Here is a 16,540-nt window from a genome sequence, read left to right as displayed (position 1 = left end):
ACTGCGATGGCTTATGAATAAGGTGAAAAGCCGGGCAGAGATTTAGAAATTGAAGAAACGTCGTCGAGCAAGGTGTTCCGAGGGTAATAGGGTGGAAGAGAGGACCGACGCGACGACGCGAGATGAAGAGAGTCCTCTGGCACGAGGCTTGGAAAACCGAGCGGGGGGAGAACACGGGGTGATAAAAGGGAGAAGAATACTGCTGTTGAAAATACATATACTATATGCGCCTGCTCGGGTTCGAACGTGGGAGGAGAGGAATTCGGGGGCGGATCTCGCGGGTCCAGATGACAGCGGTTGATATTCACTTCATCCTGAATGCCGATTGTTGGGATTTTTGGGAATTGTGCTTTCTCTCTGACAATGCAGCGACGAATCTGTTGGGTCGTTCGATGACTCGGTTCCGAGAAGTAGTAGATCTTGTTTGTGGAATTATCTGGTTGTTCGAAAAGTGATTCCCATTTTTGACACTAGTGATGAAACACTAGTAGTGTTTAAACACTAGTGATAGTGATTAAACACTAGTGATTAGAACCAGCGACTAATGTATATTGTTTTATAACGATGACAAGATTGGACTTATTTAATCTTCCGACGATGTTTATTATAATACACGCTTGAATGAAGAAGTTCAAACATTTCTGATAAAATTATTTTTATAGCATCGGAAATTGTAAAAGAATAAATCGGAGATCAGTCATAAAGAACAAAATATCCCAAAAAGGCTGCTTTATGGGACACGTAAAAGAATAATTCAGTACTGAGATATGTCTAAATAATCGAGTTTCAAAAAAAGGTCACTTAAAGTCTTATTTCCCTAGTAATAATTTGATTTTCGAAAATAATGAAATATTATTTTCACTAAATTTTGCGGTAATGTATACTAAAAGAAATAAAAAAATAAAACAAAATAAATGTAAATGAATATAATGCAAAAAATTATATAGTTTATATTTATATAGTTTATATTTATATTATTATATAGTTTAATATTTCAATATTTCTCCAGACACAAAAAACGTAGAATTTGAACAGTGGGATATGGTAGATAATACGGAGATAATATTATCTCGTGTATGAAATAGTAGAATATCTCCAAATCACGTTTTTTGTTTTGTTTTAAATGTCACATTATCGAATTAGTACAGCGAATTGTATCGAAGTTTCCACGCTGACAAAGCGGATGTTCCGAGGACCTGATCCCGATCACACGTCACGAGTTGCTGAAGAGCGTCGGTAATTCGCCGGACAATTGTTTCTGCCGATAGTAGTCAATTGAACGGTGTTTCACGCTGCCAATGGACCAATGAAGGCTTTCGGATCGCGGATGGACGTGGAGCGATTGAGAGGAGGGCATAATCGGGTAGGTGAAAAGGGGGACGAGGGATTGGCGGTCATGAAGGACGGCGGAGGCGAGTGGCCGCGGGCTGTACCCGCGATGAACATGAACGAAAGCTGTATATACTTACGTAGTTAAGTCGGAGTTAGATCCTTTGCCGTCCGCCATCGCACGGCCGCGGTTTTTAAGCACTACGATTACTTATCTTCCCCGGACCTCCATTCTGCGCCGGTCGAGCGTGATGAATCGGGGCTATCTTTCATGCTCGCGGCTGCTCGACCTTCGAAAATTCTTCTTGTTTCTCGAATTCCTTTCGGTTTTATCCAAATATCTCCTTCTGCTACGTATTTAGCTAAACATGCGCATATTTACTGTCTTTCGATAAGAGACGTAAATTCATTTATTTACTATTAAGTATAATAAATTGAGGTATGTAAACATAGTAGCTTGACAGTATACATATAATAACGATTAACGAGAAATTACAAAGGCATTGATATAATAATTGATGCAATATTGCTTATTGTTTCAAACTTCGTGCGATATCTATTATAAAATATGCTTCAACAATGAAGTTTGTCAAAAAGTGTATCGTAAAAATATTTTTATAATTCCAGTAATTGTAAAAGAAGATGTCAGAAACTAGTCACTTCGTTTGGGTTGGTAGTTTTAGGGTTAATAAAATGATAGGACTGTCTAAATAGATAGACAAATTTTCTTTACATTCATAATCATTCGATGAACGCCTGTGTGGAACACGTAAAAGGTGTCGTGTTATTCGATATTTAAAAAATCGCGCGTATTAAACGAGAAACAGGAGTATTTCTAAGAAATTTTTCTGAAATATTAAGGCGAAGAGGATGAACTGTGCACAAAAGACTTGAGAATAAAAAATATAAAAGATTAGCACGTTCATTTTTCTTTACATGAAACGTACACCAAGTTTTTCACAGAGACGTTTTCTTTTCCCACGAATGTACAGGATGCCCAAAATATGTTTCGCAATGCGGTAAGGTGAAGTTTCTAAGGTAATTTGAAGTAACTTTTTCCTTAGTGAAAATGCAATCCGCGGCTTTGTTTACGAGTTATTAACGGAAAACAGTGACCAATGAGAGACGATTTTCAGCTGGCGCGAGACAGCCGAGCCAATGAACGGAACTGGGTTTCGTGCGCTCGTTGACTGGGGCGCCCCGCGTCAGCCGATCTCGCCTCTCATTGGTCACCGTTTTTCGTTAATAACTCGCAAACAAAGCCGCGGATTGCATTTTCGCTAAGGAAAAAGTTACTTCAAATCACCTCAGGAACCCCCTCATTTCCAAATAGCTAGATATTTTTGGATGTCCTATGTATATAATAAATTGATGCGAGAAAAATAGAAAATTCTCTGCGACATTCGGTCCGTTGTATTCCCAATTGCATTTAATATTAAAAATTCCACGTTAAATGCGGTAAGATACGAAGAACAGTACCACGAAGACCCTTCAAGACGACGAAATAAAACATGCTTTCGTAAGAGAATTCTTTGCCGTAAAGTCTCCTAGCGTCTACACGTTACCGCGGTACGAAGTTCGAGTTACTCGAGGATGCAGTTTACACAGCAATAAGCGTGGAATCGACGTTCGATACAACTCCATCGAACGACTCGCGGCGCAACAGATTACCGCGAGGAAATAGCATAACGATCAGAATTCGCGGAATATTTTTCGCCGAGGGGCAATTAAGGCTCGCCGCGGCGTAATTCGCGGAAGAATAATAAGGTCCGATAATTTCCGAGGCGATAATTCAAGACGGCCGGGGGATCGCGCGTAATGCGAGCCGACGCGGGATTCAACGAGGGCGCAATAATAAATAACGTTCGTTCGTGCGCACGGGAAATCGGCGATCGCGTTACGATCCTCGTTACGCGGACCGCTGTAAAGCGGAAACTAATTATTTATTAAACAACCGAGAGGGGGCCGCTCGCGTCGGAATCGCGCCGATTCTGCGGTTAATGGGGCGCGTTTTATGCGCTTATTAATCCCGGAGCAACCAAAAAAGGCGGGACCCGGCAGAGACGCGCTCGGGAATCGTAAAATCATAGCATAATGCCGCGAAAACGAAAAAGAAACGCCGATCCTGTGTAATGAAACGTGTTCTTTAACCTCGTTACGCGTTATATAACGTTACGGACTCGCGTGGCCGACGTGTAACGAGAAAATAATGTGTTGCGAACTCGAGGAACCAAAAATCGTGCAAAAAGTATCTCCGATCGTTCGCCGATTAAATAATCCGCTCTGCGCGAATCTCCTGGCGCTCTTGACCAATAGATAGATCGATCATCGAATGCGAATCTCTATGCAAAATAAACATTGTTTCAATCGATTGCAAGAAATGAGCCGTTTATTTTGAAAGTGGCATAAGTCATTTTACCGTAATGAAAAGTGGTGATTTTTTAACGTTTATACGAAATTATTTATACTGAGAAAGATATCAGTATCCCGAGATAACAAATACAAGTAAATCTTCTCGAAAGTTAGCATCCATATTTTTAAACGTGTTAAAACGCAAACCCTTAAATATATCGACTTAAAAACAATGTGACTTGTGCCACTTTCAAAATAAACGGCTCAAATATGAGTATACATATAAATAACGCGTAACTCTGTAATATCTATAATAATTTGTCTAGTGCCTTTACAGTTTTGTATTTGACGTAATCATTTTTGTGGAAAATGCACAGAATCCGCGGTCTATTAATTACTGAATAGCTATCTACCGGGTAAAATAACACGGTAAAATAACTAACCGGGTTAGTTTAAAACAACACGTCTATCGAAAAGTGTTCGTCGTTGTATTAACGCATATTCGTCCGCATGACGAAAATTCGTCATTTGTATATTACAGAAAATAATTGATTCTTGATCTTCCAATTCTCATTAGAACCAACAAAGCGTACACGAAAATTCGAACCACCCGGCAGACTAAATTATGATTTACGTAAACGTAAGTGCGTTAAAATAGTGACTGCAGGAAAATTACCGGACGAATATGTGTTAAAAATAGAAAGACCGTAACGAATCACAGCCGTGGGCCACTTAAATCTCCAACAACGTTCTCCCGTGTAAACTTCGACGAATTCGAGCCGAAACGAATGTTCGTCGAATTCGTGAAACCGCTTGTCCGACCCGTTCCTCGGCTTTAAACATTGAAACCACGAAGGAACAGCTGCTACGACGCTCCGGTTAATATCGAAATTCACCGTTCCCGGCGGAAAGTGTCGATGCGTTTACGAGGAGTTTTCTAAGGGTGGATGCGATCTGCCCGGGCGACATGTTCGATCGCGGCCGTAAATTCTGAGCGGCGGGTAATTGAACCGATGTTAATATCGTTTACGCGCCGGGTCGCGACGAATAAAACGGCCGATAAAGCCGATGAGAGGAACCAGAACGAAGGAGCCGGCGTACAAATTTATTCGAGGAGCGTTTGGTAGGCGTTGGAAGTGACGCAGCCCGCGCGGCCAATTTATTCCGGCGCGGTAAGAGGCTCTTCGGCCAGACCCGGCTCGCTCGGCCCGCCTCGGCGCGGTTCGGCTCGGCTCGGCACGGCTCGGCGCGAACCGGCGATGCGATGCGAGCGAGCGCGAAGACGAGGCCGCCGCTGCGATCAAGTCATTCCATTATCTGAATTGAGTGCTGCTCGTGGGTACCTGCAATCAGTTTTTTCCCCTCCCCGCGCGGCTCTTGGCCGCGCAGCCCGCGTCACGCCCTCGAGAGACCACGCCGAAATGAACGCGCTAGTCGAGGAACAGTCGGTGAGCCTGCTCAAAGAGTTCCCTCATTTTTTCTCTTATTCTCCGGGGCCACTGGACACTTCGCTGATCGATATTCCGGTGGTTTAATTGCTTTCGGAGTGGCCCGAGAGAGCTGCGCGCCGAATTGAGTCCTCTTCGCCATTTGCCGAGCAGAGAGGCCTTCGGAGGCGCTGGCTTCGGCGCGTTCTGCTCTGGACGGAGTCTTCTTTCGATAGGATTTTCATCTTTTTTAATCGGACACGACTTTTGCCTTGGATTTTAGGACGTAAACTTTAGGTCATCAGTGCTCTGTTGTTGAAATAGGAATTCCTAGGATCTGAATCTTTCGCTTTAGAGACACTTGCAGCGATTTCGTATCTTGGAGATAATATATATAACATATAATATAATATAGAACTCCTCCGAAGACTTTTCTGATGTAGCTAGCGACAACTCGGAGCAGATTTTGCAAAAATTGTGATTTTGCTATACAAAATTGAATGGAGAGAAAAATCATTATACTGCCGTGAGAGTTTTCAGAAATTAATAAGTAAAAGATTTTGTGTTCTTATTTATTATAATTACCTTACATGATAGGAATACAATTTTTCAAGCTTTATAAACTTAAATATTCGCCCAATAAAATAATTCAATTAAAATTATATATTTCTCTACAATATAATATATTAAATAAGTTTAATTACATTATAAAACTCTATAGAGTCTTCTCGTCCCTCAATTCTTTTTTTCATTTTTGTATTAAGCATATAAAAATCCTTGCAGCTTTATTCAGCTACAGGCTACAAATATATTGAGAGAATATATTCGTGCAGGAGATTTAAGCATTTTTATATAATTGTATAAAATCGCCGTGTCGGCGACATGCTAGAGCAAATGATGCAAATGATTGACACTAAACCTACCGAGCACTAAAAGTGAAGAGCGTTGCTCCATCAAAATGGAAGAACTGAATTCGTTCCGATTTTTCGCTATTTCTATTACAACTTATGCTTGAATTAAACAATTTATTCGATCATTTTCTATAAAGGAGTGTCTTCTTTCTTTCTCAAAACTTCAACAGTTTTTAATGAAACGACGTGAAATCAGTCATACTGGCCGTCACGGTGGGTTTAGCGTTAATATTAAACAATAAATCATTCGAGAAATGATTCTTTTAGGTCGTCGAGAAACGGAGCGACTAAAAAATACACCTTTACAAAAATCTGCCCCTTATCCGACTAAATCGATTTTTAATAACCTCTTCTTCGGACACGTCGTACGCGCATTTTTTGTTCGGCGACCGTTTTCTCGGCGAAATTATTTAGGTATCGCCATATATGTCTCGCGGGCGCGAGCCTCCCGAAACTTTCGATCAACATTGTGCGACGAATCGCCAAATAAGCAGAAGCCGGCGCACATTGCAGCGATGATGTACGATCGAAAACGACTGGCCGGGCATGCAAATTGCAACGTGGAATCGACTGTGTTTCCAATTAAGGTCGTGGACCCGGGTTTTTCGGGGGATGGTGTCCCGATCGCGGTATCGATATTAAAATAATCATGGATTTCTGTGGCCGCGATAATTGCCGGTAATTGCGAGAGGCCCGCCGCCGGGGCCCGTCGTAATTTACGTGCAACTTTACGGTTGCCCTCTCTTGTCGGTGAAGCCAGCGACCTGTCTGCTCCTCGTGATCGGCGATCGTTCGACCGTTCGATCGACGGAACCGCGTGTCGGTCTCGATCGCTCGGAGCCACGGACCGGCAATAACGCGCGCCGGCCCGAATTACGGCATCATTAGACTCAATTTAAGATTAAAATATTGCCTGCTAATAAGAATCGCGCCGGCCGTACACGTAGTCCCGCGCATAATTGCATTATTACGCTCCTTGGCTTCAACGAATCCGATCGGCGGCCGCTTTACCGCGAAATCGACTGCACGGCTGCGTTTGTCTGCGACCGTCTCGTGAGAAATCGTGATTAGAATCGGGCACCTGGCCGAACTTACCATCATTCATGATACAATGCTCCGGAGACCCGCGATTCTAAATTGTTCGACGTACGCACGCTATTCGAAAATAAATGCATAAACGATTCTGCGTGATAATACTTCGACTTGTCGAAATCGCTGGATGTTTTACAGCGCTTCGTTCAGTTCGATTTGTCGGATCAAGTCGGCCTATATTATAATTTCTGATAATTATTCGGTCTCTTATAATCAATGATCGCTCAACTGCTTCTTTTTTGTATTCGGTTAATTTGTTTTCCGTTTGAATAAAGTGTGTTGACGCGGAATGGGTTTCAATAGTTTAAACATTAGTCTATCGGTGACGCTAACATACACATAATAACAATCGCCTAATTAGTAAGACTATAGTCGTATGTCGCACGTGTACAATATGTACAGTTACTTCTAAGAAACTGAAGAGATAGGAGAAACAAATGTAGACAAATTAACAAGCATCGTTAATATTCGCGCATAAGAAAAAACGCGGATTAGTTTCGTCAATACTAAGATATGTTTAAATAATGAAGTTCGAAGAAAGAGGTTATGAAAACTTAAAGTTTTATTTTCTCAATAATAATTATTTGGTTTTTGAAAATAATGAAATATTATTTTCACTAAATTTTGTACTAATGTGTATTGAACAAAATAAAATAAGACAAACGTAAATATAAATAAATATAATAAAAAGAAATCTATATAAATACAGACATTTTTAGACGTTATATAAATATAGAGGTTCCGTTTTAAATATCTCGGTATCGAATTAGAACAGCGAATTGTTAGACGCAATTACCAGAAATGATCGCGCGAAAGACACATTCTGCGAACATCCGCTAGACGAAAATCGCGAGTACAGTGAATACTGATATTACTAATGCCACAACGCTTACGAGTTATTACGTATTACGAGTATTCCGTCAGGAAACATGTCGAGTCTAATTACTATCTTCAGATGAGTCGATAAGTGCGAATTACTAGTTAGAATAATTTCCTGGTGTACGATAGGCTCGCCCGCGCCTCTGCCCTCACCGGTCTTCTCGCCTTGCACCCCCTCTCGCACCCCACCGGGCACCATCGACGGTTTCTCGATGGCGGCGCACGTTGTATCGGCGGTTTCGTGAGAAATTATGCAAGCCCCTGCGCCACTTTAAGCCGGTAATTATTTCGTCGCTTTTTATTCGAGCCACCGTGCGTGCTGTTTTACTTCTTCGCGTGTTACGTTCCTTCCCCGCACCCCCGCCTGACCCGCGCCCCTCGCCCTCGTACCGGCAGACCTAAGTTTTATTTTCTCGTTACCATTCTCCCCGGCCGTTTTCCTTTCCGCTCGCTACGATCGGCGACCGCGAAAATAAACGACGCCGCGAGATCGTCGATTTTGGCTGTTTTCAATGGCATATTTACTGTGCTCGATCACGCTAATGATCTAGCGACGACGTGGCTGTTTCGCGGCCGAACGCGAATTACCGTAATCGGTTCCGTTCCAAGTCTCTCTCTTTCTCTCTGTTTCTCTCCCTCTCTCTCTCTCTTTCTCTCTATTGCTCTCTCTATTGCTCTCTCCATTGCTCTCTCTCTCGCTCTCTCTTTCTCTCTCTATTGCTCTCTCTCGCTCTCTCTTTTTCTCTCTATTGCTCTCTCTCTCTTTCGCTCTCTCTCTATTGCTCTCTCTTGCTCTCTCTCGCTCTCTCTCTCTCTATTGCTCTCTCTCTCTCGCTCTATTGCTCTCTCTCGCTCTCTCTCTCTCTATTGCTCTCTCTCTCTCTCGCTCTATTGCTTTCTCTCGATCTCTCTCGCTCTCGCTTCCTCTCTATTGCTCTCTCTCTTTCTCTCCCTCTCTCCTCTCTCTCTCTCTCTATCTCTCTCTTTCTTTCCGTTCGCTCGTGTGACCGCTCTTCGACGAAAAAATTGCTCGCCGAGCGATAAACAGCCGTCAGCTCACGGTTCTCTCGCGAACGAAATTCGCCGGTGCACGGTTATCGGTAATTGCGATCGGCCGAACATTCGAGCAAATAGTTTTGCCACCTTGCTACGTTGTAACTAAAAATTCCGGGAACCAGATTCGTGATGCTAATCGGGGCTGGAGCGGGTAGAAAAGTTGCGCGAGAAAAGTACCGTCTTTCGAGCGGACTCAATTGGCTCCACAAAGTGGTGGCTCCCGCCTGTACTTTGCGGACATGGTACTTTCATCAAACCGCAAATTAAGTTTGATCGTTGCTCGCGCGTTTCTAACGAGGGAAATGCTGCCGGGAAAGTACCCCTAATCGCAGTAAGAACCGCGGAGCGCTTAAAATTGATATATGTACTCTCTGTTTATCGGCAGCTGGGGGAAAATTGTGAAAAATCGTTGTTTGCGAGCGTTTCAGATGCGTCGAGAGGTTAGCGAAATTACTAGAAAGAAGAGTAAAAGTACAAACAATAATTGCGAAGACCAGTTTCAGTTTGAATTTTATTAGTAGACGTCGTTCTCGGCCGTCACTTCGCAAAAACCATCCTTACGAATTTTTATGTTTAATCATTTTTTCTGTCCTTTGTGTGTGAGCTAAAATTCTGGAAATATTTCACGGACTACAGCGATCATTATACCTACTATTGCCCATTTTATTCGTTCGAATAGCTTCTACACGTTCGTGTTTAGGACTATACATGTTAGAACAAGTTTTGCACAGTATGAACCTGCACTCTTGTGAATTTTGTATCGCACTTTGTTGCAAGTCACATAATATTTAGACCGTGAATTTTATGCACTTTTGGCAAAAATGGATCACAAAAGAAAATTGCAAAGACGCGAGAAGAATTTGAAAATATCTTTATATCATGTATGAATTAGTAAACTTATTAAAATAGGAAAGATATCTTCGTCTGATTTACGTTTCTTATAATCAACTTAGACAATTTCTATTTTGCATAAAAATCCGCAGTCTAATAATATTTGTATATAACGTATATAATCACAATTATAACGGAGTCATTGTTTAGGAAAAGAATAAAGTTAATCCAGAATACCGCTTACAAAGTTGCCAGCGTGAAGAGCCGAGCAGCAATCGTCTCAGCCGATGGAAAAGTCGTCTAGACGTCGATCGCCGAACGAGGTATTCGCGACGGCAGAGAAGCTCCCATCGACACTCGCATAATCACTTTATCGGAAGCAGCTGGCTCGTCGGAGTTTCGTTCCGCTGGTTCGCGAGGATCGCGTGCGCGGACCGGTCGATTTTCGATCGGCCATCGTGGCTTTCGTTTAATCGGCCTCGCGCCTCCGTCCACCTGTAATTGGCTGTAATTGCCAGCGGGGAACTGTTCCTACCGTTACGATTGGATAAGCACGGTCGCCTCGAACATGGCGAGCCGGGCCGATTAGCGGCCGGCAGTCACGGAAAATCCGCGTTTACTTTCGTCCCGGTTTTTTGCGCGCCCTCGGTACTACTCGCGAGGCATCGCGCATCGGCGGGCCTGCCGCAGATCGTCTCGATTGCAAAACAAGATCCTCGATCGCTGGAGCGACGCGTGCAACCCGGCGACCAGACGCGGCTGATTAAAATAAAGCCGTCGAACCGTGCGCGACTGGTTGGCCAAGAACGTTATGCACCGTGAATCACTGTCGTCGCGTCGCGTCCCGGCGAAACTGGTTTCCCGATCATCGCCGATGTTCAATCTTCAACATTTTATGAACAGGGAGTGTTTGTACAATATTCCCCGGTCCGTTTTATCGCGGACCCGCGGTACGAAAAATCCTGCGACATCTCTCGGCGCGCAGCGACTCGGTGCGCGCGGTCTAAAGCGTTAAGCACTGAACCATTTAGTACCGCATTCATTAAAACGCTATTACAAACCGAGTATGACGAGAGTTCTGCCCGCGGTTTATTACAGTGTAATTTCAGGTGGGCACGTTTGCACACGGTTGGAGCCGGTCGAAAAAGTTCGTGGAATGCTTGGCATATTTCTCTGACGAATTCATATACAGGATCCGATGCTTGGCTCGTTGTTAATGGCCGGGATGGTACGACCCCTGGCAAAAAGTATTCGAACACGTTCCGAAAGGCTATAACTTTTTTTTCAAACTGGACTAAACGACTCGAGTCCTTTTTAAACGTTCAAGGGACTAATTTACTGCACAATGACTGAAATACATTTTTAGATTTTGCTATTCGAATTTTTCACTTTCTTATCTGAACCTTAAACTTACATGAATACGTACTGAAAATATCATTGAAAGAGCTTCTAGGGGGGGGGGGGGTTAGACTGTTATTTATTCACGTTTAGGTACTTAGGAGTACAGTAATGTCTCCCTAACTGACGATAAGATTGTTTACAAAAATGGACAATTTGGGAAGAGGAGATGCGATTATTCGAGCCTTGTAGCTCGTTTTTATAGTTGTTGACAATTCGTAATTATAAAAACGAACTGTAAACTGAACTCGAATAATCGTATCTCATCTTCCTAAATGCTACATTTTTGTGGACAAACTGAGCGTCAATTAGAGGGACATTACTGTATATATTTCCTCCTTTTACACCGGATATCACGAGGGAATCGAACGACGCCGATTTTCTGCGCGCAACCACCTGAAAAGAAATTTAAAAGAATCATATAGAATTCTGAAATGACGCTCGCGTGCAAGTACTGGGTCGTTTTAAAGATAATTTCGGTTTTCCAAATGGATATCTTGCAGGAACACCAAAATTGCATACACGGACAAATCGCTTCCATTATGCTTATACTCATGAACAACGCAATAAATGAAAATTATCGTGCGATTACGGGGTCGATGCATAAATTCGCGGTAGAAATCAATTCAGCCGTGATTGAATCTTACAGAGAAATCCTCCCCTATCTCTGCAAGAAGCGCGACCAAGAAAGCTCGCCGAAACTTGCGCGTCGTACGACGAAATCGCATAAAATCTCCGGCGGCGGGCGATCTGCGAAAAAATCGCTGGGTCCTCGTAAAAGCTAGCCGATAGTAGACGATCGCGGCGGCGTGTAATCGGCGTTCTCGCCTGGGCGAGCGATCGATCGAATAAAATATCGCCTATCGGTTCTCGCCGGGCACGTATCCGCGTTCATGGAGTCGCGGGCGGAGGGGGTGGGCCGGATCGCGGAGTCACGTATCGGGTACGTTGTAAAGCGCGAGGAACAGGCGTCGACTGGGTAGCAGCAGAATGGGCATCAAAGTGGCCCGATGAGAGAGAGACACGGTGCTCGTCTCTCGTGGCGAGCGCGGAACATGCGGCCGGGTGACACACGGCCTGAGAACGTAGCGTCTTCCTTCCCGTCCGCGTCCGCGTCCGCGTCCGGGGGATTTACATTTACGGCCGCCGCCGGTACCCGGCATTGAATCGTCAGTCAATGTGAAATTTAAACGTGAGACGGTGTCTCGTGGCGAGGGCCATCCTCCGTCGCGCGAGATAGCTATCCCGAATACATTAAGGCGGGAAACTTGGCCCGTGGAGGGCCGGGACGCGGCGAGGGGCGGGCCGGGGGCCACGGGAACGGTTTTAGGTGGCCGACGCGAGCGGTCCCGCCAATTAATTAGAGGCAAAATGGCCACCGACGGGTACCAGAGTCTACGCCAGAAGGGAACCAGGAGGGTACCATCAGAAGGGAACCAGAAGGGACCCGGAGGTGGACCACCATTTTATCTCGCGCGGCTCCGCGCAGCACCGGTCGAAAGCGTCGAACGCAGTCCGTCGTAAAGTAGAGATAAGTCGCCGCCTACCAGAAAGGATCGCCGAAACGGCAGCAGCTGCGGCTAAGGATATTATGGCGCCGAAAGGGGGCCGGAGAGGATAAATCCCGGTAGATTAGATCGTGCCCTGACTCGACCCCCAACTCTCCCTCTCCCTCTCTCTCTCTCTCGCTCTCTTCTCTTCTCTTTCTCGCGCTCGTTCTCCAGTTTCCAGTCTCGTGAAACTTTCGGCTTAACGTTTAAACTTGCCACTACCTGTGCCACCACCTTTTCCTCCTTTCTCTTCGTCTTCTTCCTCTCCTTCCTCAGCTTCGCCCTTAGTCTTGTCCTCTGCTCGGCTCTGTCCTCTACGCAACGCCGATGGCGCTGACCACCTGGACGACCGCAGTCCTCGATTTCGGTACTGTTTCACGCACCTTGCGTCTCCAGCACTTCGTTCCTCGACTGTTGCTGTCGCAGCACCGTCGGTCAGCTACGAATGTTTGGGACCTAGCTGGAATGGACGTCAACAATTTTTTTAAATTATTATTATTATTATTATTATTACTGTTATTATTATTTATTGATAAACGGGCAGAAGGACGTCGCGAATGACACGGATGGTAGAAATCGAAATACAGTAATGTCTCTCTAATTGACGCTCAGATTGTGCAGAAAAATGGACAATTTGGGAAGAGGAGATACGATTACTCGAGCTTTGCGGTTCATTTTTATGGTTACGAATTGTCAACAACTATAAAAACGAGCTGTAAAGTTTGATTAATCGTACCTCCTTTTAACAAATTGTCCATTTTCGTTTCCAAGCCGAGCGTCAATTAGGGAGAACTTATTGTACCGCTCGTTCTTTTTAGAGTGATACGAACACAGTAAATTCTCCTTAATTGACGCTCAGATTGTGCAGAAAAATGGACAATTTGGGAAGAGGAGATACGATTATTCGAGCTTTGCGGTTCGTTTTTATGGTTACGAATTGTCAACAACCATAAAAACGAACCGCAAGGCTCGAATAATCGCATCTCCTTTTCCCATATTGTCCATTTTTGCGTCTGTTAGGGAGACATTACAATCTGAGCGTCAGTTAGGGAGACATTACTGTATGTACAGTTAATATTAGCTTGAACCTCTTAGCGACGACAGAAAAAAAAGACGTGCGCGCCTGACGTGTGAAATGTACCAAACCTGCTTGACATAGCTCGATAGAGTTCCGGAAAGTGGTTGCAATAGTTTCATGAAACCTGATAATTAGAAAATTCAAAAAAGCGAAGAAGGAATAATAAATGAGATTGCTGTTTATTAGAGATATCGCGAAAACGTCATCTTCTCGAGCGAGCCAATAACTATACAGTAATTTAGAATTTTTTTTATTTATACAGTGATTTATAAAGACACGATTATCCGAGCATACGGCTCGTTTTTATAGTTACCGATTGTGAACATCTACAAAATCGAGACGCAAGGCTCGAATAATCGTGTTTCCTCCACTCAAATTATCTATTTTTATGCGCAATCTGAGCGCACTAGGGAGAGCGAATTAGGGAGAAATTATCGTATATCATTATTCGATAGTAAAAATCGTAAGTCACCCGACATTCCGTGCGCCATCCAATAGAACACAAATCTAGGAAATCCATGAATCTGTGAACACGTACATTTAAGCCGTGAATAAAGGTACTAGCGAAAACTTACGAAATTCAAAGCTCTTCCTCAGCAATAAAATTCAACTGAAAACATTTTCCAATACACGAAGAACGTATCTATCACTCCCATGCAAGTTCTCTCGGACCGAAGCAATGATTTTCTGTATAAAAATTCGGTAAAGACTGTTCTCGTCGGAGCGGGCTCGGCGAGGCTGAATGTTTGAACCGGCGGCAACTGGACGGCGATCGTCGAGGACACCATCGAGGTGTAGAGTCTCGAATGGAGGAGTGGTCAGCGGCTATTAAATCCTCTCTTCTCTTTATTTGCAAGGGGAATCGGTCGCGGGGCCAAAAAACCGCTTTCGAACAGTAGTTTCTCGGTCCTCTGGAAAAGGGAACCCGATCGGCGAGGTATCTGCTTACACGGCCGCCTTTTCTGATATCAGCGCGGCCGGCTCCGATCCGTTGGGAGGGCGAACAAGAAGGCGGCTAAAGAGGGACGAGGAAAGAGAGTCGAACTCGTCCAGGTCCCCGAGGTCCTCTCGCGTCCGTCTCTGGTAGCGGTTGTCGGTGGAGGCACGGTACGAGAGAGCCGATTAGCCCCGAGATCGTGTTATATTCCCGTGGGCGAGGGCGGCCGCGGCCGAAACGGACGATCCTCCGGCCCGAGGACATAATTTACGCTGGGAAAGGGCGAGTAGCGACAGCATTAGTAGCTAAGTGGGGCCCTACGTTATCCTATATCCCCGAGACCGGCCGCGGCCGGCCGTGGATTGCGCCTCTCCCGAGTATATCTGTGTATACACACGGGGCCGGAGCATCGCACCGTATCGCATCGCGTCCCATCGCATCGCATCGGATCGCATCGCATCGCATGGTATCGCGCGGAACCTGGACGAGCCCACGGATACGCTCCGAGGAGGTGATTCCTATCTGCCGCTGGCACCCGCCACGCCGCGCCGAGCCGGCAGAACACCGAGGCCCATTCAGATTACGATCTTCCTCCCTAAGCGACCGAGAGTCGGCCCGTTTAAGGCACGAGAAAAACGAAACCGCGGGGCCGTACACTCGGTTATTGTTGCCGGGAACCGGCACCGGCACCCTCCGACCGTGCGGCTCGCGAGCGCGACACCTACGACGTCCGATCCTCGAATCCAAGTTACACCGACCGGCTATTACCATTTCCCGATCCTGCAACCTTTGTCTCGGCCGCCGCGGACCGCCTTACACCGGGATAATGGCGAGCTGCAGGTTCCTCGGCGGTCCAACAGCTAGCAACACCTGGAAAGCTACCGGTGACGGAGGAGTGGGCTAATCGCGAACGCTGATATTTCTGTCGGTTGGAAAAGGGAAACGGATTGATCTAACCGAGTATTGACAGATCAGTGTCATCGAAACGTCATCAGAGACGGATAATAGTTGAGAGACAGAAACAGTGCATTCGATTCGAGGAAAATGAAGGAGAGATTTCTAGTTATCTTTCACCTAATTTTTCACCTAATTTTTGATCTTAATTTTTCGTGTAGCCTCTGTAATCTGAATGATACATTTTAGAATATTGACAGATCAGTGTCATCGAAACGTCATCAGAGATGGATAACAATTGAGAGACAGAAACAGCGCATTCGATTCGAGGAAAATGAAAGAGAGATTTCTAGTTATCTTTCACCTAATTTTTCACCTAATTTTTGATCTTAATATTTCATGTGGCCTCTGTAATCTGAGTGATACATTTTAGAATATTGACAGATCAGTGTCATCGAAACGTCATCAGAGATGGATAATAATTGAGAGACAGAAACAGCGCATTCGATTCGAGGAAAATGAAAGAGAAATTTCTAGTTATCTTTCATCTAATTTTTCACCTAATTTTTGATCTTAATATTTCATGTGGCCTCTGCAGTCGGAATGATACATTTTAGAATATTGACAGATCAGTGTCATCGAAACGTCATCAGTGTCGGACAACAATTGAGAACCAGAAACAGCGCATTCGATTCGAGGAAAATGAAGGAGAAATTTCTAGTTATCTTTCATCTAATTTTTCACCTAATTTTTAATCTTAATATTTCATGTAGTCTCCGTAGTCGGAATGATGATGTATTTTAGAT

This window comes from Megalopta genalis, chromosome 7 (assembly GCF_051020955.1).
Source record: "Megalopta genalis isolate 19385.01 chromosome 7, iyMegGena1_principal, whole genome shotgun sequence".
Classification (NCBI taxonomy): domain Eukaryota; kingdom Metazoa; phylum Arthropoda; class Insecta; order Hymenoptera; family Halictidae; genus Megalopta; species Megalopta genalis.
The sequence above is the reverse complement of the archived record's forward strand: the minus strand, read 5'-3'. Positions refer to the sequence as shown.